We start from the raw sequence: 7,814 nt of genomic DNA, 5'->3' as shown, positions 1-7,814 counted from the left end.
CTTTTGATCAATCCAGCCATGTTTGGACAAAACTCTATATATCACGTATTATCATTGTACATGGACCTGAACTTTGCTGAACAAAATTTCCATCTTTTCTCTCCTTTCTCTTCTTCCCTCTCTTCTTCTTTATCCTCTTCTCTTTCTTCTTTTTCGTCTGAGATTTTCTCAAAGGCTATGCGCAGCAGTGGCAATGTCGTGCATGCCTCTTCCTTTCTTTCCCCCTCTTGTGGTTTCACAGGTCGTGGGCGATGGTAGCGCCCTCTCATCATTCGTCTCTATCTCTCAGCAAGGTTCGCAGACGGTGCTACTTATCGCCATCCGCAAGCGTATCCTTAGTGTCCCACATAAGTGCAAATGGCGATGCCTATTGCCGCCTGCAGAGGTCTCACCCTGTTGCACGCCTATCACAAATGGCGATGGCTATCGCCACCCGTGAAGGGTTGCGGCAATGCCTATTGCTATCCGTAGGGTTGCAGCAATGCCTATTGCACCTCACCTAAATCTATCGCCACCCGTAAGGGATGTACGGCCTTCTTGTGTTGCCAACGGCGATGCCTATCGTCGTCCGTAGGCTTCTCTTGTGTCCCACGCCTAGCGTCGTGTGCTTTATGAGAAGTTATCACCGTGCGCCTTACCCCAAGCTATCACCGCTTGCAAGGGATGTGCTTCCTTCTCGTGTTGCCAACGACAGTGCCTATCGCCCCCTATGGAGGGATGTGCTGCCTTCTCGTGTTGCCAACGGCGATACCTAACACCATCTGAAGTTCACTGCCTACCCCTTTTACCGTGAGCAACAGTGTCCAACGCCATTCAAGGGTCGCAACACTGTTACTCCATGGTTGTGGGTGGCAATGCTTAACACTGTCGGGACACTCCCTCGTCACCATCTCGTCCCTTCTCTTCTTCTCTTTTCTCATCATTCTCGCTTGTCTGAAGGGTAGACTCAGTCTAGTGGTCTGATTGTCAAGTAGTATTGTTGTCGTGCTGGTCCTAAGTATCATGCCCGTCTTGCTGCCACACCAGATTAGGATAAGCATGTCGGCCTTGGTTTCGAGTAGCATCGTCATCGTGCCGGTCTGAGTTACTGTGCCTGTCTTGCTACCACTCCGAGTCAATCATTGTACTGGTCTAGCTGTCATGCTAGTCTTGTCCCCTTGTCAAACCCTCTTCTCTTTTCTCTCTTTATTGAAACTCACTTTTTCATCACCCTAATTTCTCATGAATGTGCGTTGCCTTAGGACAAGGGTGGGTCCTTTGGCCCACTTGTCTTGCAAGTTAACCATGATAGTGTTGTATAGAAAACAAGGAGATTGCAGGTCAAGGGAGGCGATTCCGATCCAGCTAGAAGGCTTTCCGTCGTGACCTAAGAGGGCGCCCATGCGAGTCAGCCTGAATAAGTCATGGATCTAGGTGAGGTTAGTCCCCACCTCACGTTCAAAATTTCTCTCATCAGTTGGGCACCTGCCCTTGTTCTGTGAACAAGATTCTCGAGAGAGCAGTCTCAGGTCCCAGGTCTTCCAAATACGAGATACGTGTCACCCGATCACCTAGATCTGGGAAGGCGAGATCGAGGCATCTAATCAACTACCATGTACACATCATATCAGAGGCATGTCTTATTACTACCATGCACACATATCATATCAGATGCTTGATGTCTTGCATATATATCTTATCAGAAGCATGTCTCATATGTAACCAGATGAAACGTCAACATTTCTATACTGCACATGTATTCATAAGAGACATCACTACGTCATAATATCATGCATATAAATTTTTAAGACCTCATTATGTCAATTGCATGTCATATATCAATGTAGTAGATATTAGAAAACAATAATATCATGTTTTCAAAATATCCTTGAAATTATCAATCACTTGCACATAATAAGTGCACACAACACTTACACAGATCACTTGCACATAACATTTGCACTGAACACTTTCACAGAACATTTGCACAGAACATTTGCACATAACACTTGCGCATAACACTTGTGCATAACCACTTGCACATAAAATTTACATGTAACACTTACACATAATACTTGTACATAACAGTTGCATATAATACTTGGACATGACACATATAACACTTGCATATGACATTTACAATATCTAAGATCTATGCTGCAAATACAATTAAATACAGAAGTACGTTGATTTTATCGTATCGAAAATATTACGATTAAATGCAAAAATATCTATGGGAATATTACAAAAATATTTATTTTCTTCAAATACAGTTCTTACAGAAAAATGAAGTCACTTACACCTACTCTCACAATATCTAGAATTTGTACAATAAATAACAATATTATAATCTTCTTAAAAATAAAATTCCATAATTTACAGTATCTAAAATTCATGACTCTAAACAGAATATCACAATTTTATTAGTAGCGAAAATACAAACTTTCACATAATTGTTTCACAGAGTAATGAAATCATTTACACATAAAACTTATAGTGTCTAAATTCATCAGATTGGATAGAAACAATCAATTCTAATATTTATAGTGTCTGAAATCCCTAGTGATAAACAGAAATAATAAGCTTATTTCTAATAATTTACCATGTCTAAAATTCCTAAAAATAGACAAAAATAATAATTTTAACAGGAAAATGATATCACGTATACTTAAAAATGATGAGCAGAAATATCATAATTTTCTTAAAAACGGACTATTTTTCAAGAAAATAAGGCCATTTATACATAACACTTATAATATCTGAAATTCTTACTGGAGATATTATAATTAAGTATATAAATACGTAAAACTGATAGTATTGATAATACTACAATTGAATGCAGAAATATTAGTTTTTCAATTGATGATTTTATAGGAAAATGAATTCACTTGCCTATATGTCACTCTAAGATGAGAGAGAAATTGAAATACCCATTTGATTTTAAGTCAGCCACAGACTCTTTATCATCTCAACTCACTGAGGCCGGGAAGCATCTTGTCCATTACCCAAAATAGGTGAATGTTTTTCTCTGTTGCTGAAAGAATAAAGTACTGCCATGTGAAGATCTTGATTTCTTAGCATGGGACGCCTCATTATTATCAACATGGACCACAAGTCTAGACATGTATAATGCAAATGACAATGCCCTCTTGAAGTATGCATAGTAGGCTCAAGTCCGGCCCGCTCACTAATGGCCCTAATTTGTTAGATGTCCTTAGCAATGTCCTAATTGTCTGAAATTGGACGAGTAGGCTTATAAATCCTTTCTTGTGCATCCTCAAAACTCCAGCTCAATCGAAGGTCATTGGAATAACCTTTCAAATTTTCACAAGAGAGGCATTCATCCAAAAAAACGAGTTCTGCCTAAGAGACTTCAAGACATGGAAATTGCAACATCATGTTTGTTTGATGAAGGTGGACTTGAATGGAGATACAATTCCTGAGATGTGACAGCCCATTTTCTTTCTTTTTTTTAAGGGACTCCTTTTGGAGGGGTTGTACCTAGATATGGCTCTCTGGGGTAGTAGATATCGTAGATGAGTTGTTGTCAGGGGAGAAGTGATGCTTGGGCAAGCGGAACGTTTTCTCCATGAGCAGCTGATTGTTGTGAGGCAGAATGTATCCATAGGGAGGCAAGATATTGCATGGGAAGACAGGTCATTTTGATGACAGTCCCAGGTGTGCTTGTTTTAGGAAACATTGCTAGGACGGTAGAGGATTTTTCTTGTAATCCATTGAAAGTGACACCTGGGGGGTCGAGGCGACAGAAGATTTGACGTGATCCATTGAAAATGATGCCTGGGAGGTCGAGGCGGCAGATGAATTGACATGATCCATTGAAAATGACACTTGGCAAGCAAAGCATTAGAAGACTTGACTGAGAGTCAGTCAAGGCATTTGTCAGAGTGACACGCATCCATGTGGTCAATCGAAACACTGCTCGGGAAGCGGAGTGCTTTTATGATGGGCTGCGTGTTTTTTTTTAATAAAAATGTTAGGCCCAAAGAGCGGGAAAAGCAACTCCTTCCCTTCGAGGAGCTTCCTTATTCTGTTTTGCTTTGGAAGAGGGGGAGAGGAGATCTCTCTTTCTTTAAGTGTTTGTCTAGGGGGTAATGCCTCTTGATGTGGCCGACATTCAAGCCTCTGGTCTTGGAGTGCGTCCGAATGTTGAAGATGTTCGACCCCGCGAAAGTGTTGATGGACTTGTGCTGGATGACAGGCTTGTGGCTTCAAGTCCCTATTGTTTGCTTGAGATTCTGTGAGCAAGGTCTGAGGTTGTTCATAAGATCATGAGGGCCCTTTGACGTGAACCCAATCTCGTACATCCAAGCATGATGATAGAGTATGATAGTCTTCCCTTGCCCATCATCTTCTTCATGATGGTTGAACAGCTGAATCATTTGATCAGCTTGGAAGTTCAGCATTTGGGTGAGCTATCAATATGTCGAGCAGGAGATTTGCTGCTCGGATTTCGCTTGTTGCTACTTTCGTAACTACCTCTTGGTTCTTTGCCTTCACTCGAGGGTAAAAAGGAGTAAGAGGTTATTTTCATTCTTTTGGTATTCTTGTTTTTAGAAAGGAATGACCTTTTCATCTTGGAAGACACTACAGCTTTAGAGGACGGCGGCAGACTTGGACACCATGTCTCTGGGCAAGAGACTTATTTCAGAATGGGTTTATATACATACATTTTTTTTTGTAGTTACAAATTTATTGTAACCACAACATTGTAATCCCTTCTTTGTTCATGAAATAAACCTTTCTTTTAGCTTGAATCTTCCTTTTGTGTGTCTTGTGCTTCCTTTGTCCTTTCGTGGTTTGCTTCGCTCTTCTTACCTTTTGTGCTTGGTTCTTATCCCTCCTTGATGGCGGGGACAAGAAATGGACTAGGAGACTTGTTTTTCCCCCAAGGGTTATGCTTCCATTCTGGCTTGAATGGTTCGAATGCCCTTTCGGGTTTTCATTCGAGCCCTCAGGGTGTGTGTCATTTTTGGTTTTCGCAAGGACCCCTGTTTTTTTTTTTTTTCTTTTAGGGGACACTTGACCACCGAGGGTCTCGTGTGTGCAGAAAGCGCAAGGAAAATAGCTCTCCTGGATACCCGGTGTAGTTGGTACATGAGTGTGTGCTAAACCCCTGGGAGAGATCCAAAGTTTGTGTGGGTCGAGAGGGAGTATTGCATACCTGAGATGAGTGGTGTTGTTACCAAAAGTGGGCGAGCTGTTTGGGCGAATAGACACTTATCCGCAAGGCTACAGAACTACATGCTTCTTTTGGCATCGAGTGATGGGTGCACACGGTGTTTTTTTTTTGTGCTCCACTGTGTTGGGATCGCGTGGTGTTTCGCTTGCATGCTCGTGCTTCCTTAGGATGGAAGCGTGAGATCTTTTGCTCGTGTGACGCTTTGCTTTGCATGTCATTCGTGCTTTTGTACCTCTGAATCACACGATGTTTTGCTTGTGTAACGCTTCATTTTTCATGTTGGTTGTCCTTCTGTGCCCCTGAATCTCACGATATTTTCGCTTTGCGTGTCGTTCGTGATTCCTCATGACTAGGCCACCTGTCACTTCGTTGGCTTGCACGATATGTTATCTTTCTTCACTTATAAAAGGGGTGTGGATAGGTAGTTTTCGTTTTACCATAGATTTTTATCTGAAGTAAAAGAAACCCTAAAATTTTTCCCCCTGCGCATTTTTTACCGCCGTTCTCGAGTAGAATATCTTACTCTTGAGTTGTTTATTTGAAAGCAATGGCGAGTACCAGACCCCTGTTCAAGGTAAGGCCCTTGACCTGGTCCTCTTTTCTTCCTTTTTTGTCGCGCTTTTTTTTTTTTCTGCTGAGTCTTGATTTTTTGATCGATCGTGACACTGATTCTTGTGGAGCCATTCTTGCTGTCTGTTTGAGCACTGCGTGCAGCGATCTCCCTTTTTTTTTCAACAAATCGTTTTTTGTTGCCTTCTTCCTGTGTCATGTGTTTTTATGCATATACTCTTTGTGTTTGTGGTCTTTCTAGCCAAGCTTTGGCAAGATTAGTCGTGAGTAAGTATCATTCTTGGTTGGGAAGGCTTATACAAGGCATCTCATGTGTTGTTGAGTGTAAGAAATCTTTTTAGCGTGTGTTTCACTTTGTGCGTGTACATTTTTTGTCACGCACTTGTTTTCGCAAGTGTTCCAGTTTTGCACGTGCATGCTCTGTTGCATGATTGTCTCTTTGTGCGTTTGATTCTACATGTGCTGGTCTTTCGCACATACACACGCATGTTCTCGTGTATGCTTTGTTGAGGCATTGCTTAGACTTGTGCTTTTTAGGATTGCGCATGTGCGCGCGGTGGATGCAGTGGTTGCGTTCACACGCATTCTGAGCATTGGTCGAGTTCTTTGTATCTGCATGTCCCGGTTGAGGTATAAGTTGTGAACCCATCTGTGGCTTTCTTTTTCTTTTTGGTTTTCTGCAACAAGCATTCTTGACGTAAACCAGCTGCCCCGTAAAGGCGAATTGGGAACCGATACTTATACCGGTGCCTCTCTTGTTAGAGGGACTTCTCTTAGAGCCCTTGAGCCTACCCGAGCGATAAGGTGGCCTTCAAATATCACAATCGTTGGGGAAGATGCTCAACTCTGTACGTACATGGATGCTGACGGGGAGCCTCTTATTCCAAGGGACAGTGTGCCCCTTTATCATGCTCTCCACCGAGACTTTGCCTCTAGCGAGGATTTTCCTACGCTGGGGAAGAGGATGCTGGGCCTTCACTGGGCTGCTGGTGCTCTTCATTTTGAGGGGGAACACCGATATATGCCATGGTACAACACTTTGACACTTGATGTCCTCAATTCTCACGCTGGCACTTTGAGAGACTGTGGGCGCCGCAGCATGCCAGTGCTCTGCAGATATTACGACCGCTGCTCCAACACCATCAAAGCTCTATTGGAGACATGGTGTTGTAAGACCAACAACTGACATTTGATCAGAGGTGAGGCAGGAATCACTTTCCTGGATTTTTATTTTATAGGTGGCTTGTGAAAAATTTATTCCCAGCAACAGGGCTATTTTTTGGAACCAGCCCATTGAGGGTAATTCTATTTAAATTGGAAGCACTTGAAGGCTTAAGTTTGCATTTAGGGCTTGTAGCCTTTGGTTTCCCATACTTTAAAGATTTGAGATAGACCATTGATCCCAAGCGTCATTGGAGAAGGAGACTCGGAGTGGGGTGTACAAAGTCTAGTTGAGGTAATCTTCTGGCATTCTTCTTTGAGGTTTGCAGTCTTATGCTTTCTTGTTCCCTTTGCATTATGAGGTTTTTGCTTATTTAATAAAATATATGTTAATTAGTAGCAACAAATGAGAACCTCTTTTAGTTGTTTATTTGTTTTATTTCAACTTTATTTAAATGTAATTGGACCATTGTAAGTGCTCTAGTCGGTAATTAAGAAAAAAATTAAAAAACGCATATACCATACTAGTTCACTTTGTCCAACTTTCACCATGAGTGGATTATCAACTTTTTGTAAGCTACTTTTGAAAAGACTAATATTATTATGGTGATTTAGGTAAACTATCGCATATTACCTTTGGAAACTTCAAGGATCTATGAATGTATTGATTCCACTGCTTATTCCACCATATTTTGCTCATTATGCAATAGCTTTTATCTTTACAGATTTGTAGACAATTGAACTAGGAGTATTTACGTCAAATATCATTCAAAATCTCCAAGTATTGATGGAGTTATAAGTGTTTTTATGGATGTGGGCCAAAATTTTGAAAACATAAAAAGGTAGCAGTATATGGCTTCAAAATATCCTCCAATATTCAGAAGAACGATGACAAATCTTATAT

At 41.4% G+C, this 7,814-nt stretch overlaps 1 long non-coding RNA gene across 1 annotated transcript; it reads left to right on the top strand.

The window, feature by feature from the left end:
* Positions 1-3,357: 3,357 nt before the first annotated feature.
* On the top strand, positions 3,358-7,530 carry LOC148779493 (uncharacterized). The gene is made up of 3 exons (XR_016045134.1): positions 3,358-5,753; positions 6,287-6,379; positions 6,512-7,530. It is a non-coding gene; the product is annotated as an uncharacterized LOC148779493 (long non-coding RNA).
* The last annotated feature ends 284 nt before the right edge of the window (positions 7,531-7,814 follow it).

This window comes from Amborella trichopoda, chromosome 12 (genome assembly GCF_054954075.1).
Source record: "Amborella trichopoda isolate Santa Cruz 75 chromosome 12, AtrichopodaSantaCruz75HAP2 v2.0, whole genome shotgun sequence".
Lineage (NCBI taxonomy): Eukaryota > Viridiplantae > Streptophyta > Magnoliopsida > Amborellales > Amborellaceae > Amborella > Amborella trichopoda.
Note: the sequence above shows the minus strand (reverse complement) of the source record. Positions and strands in the feature narration are given on the sequence as shown.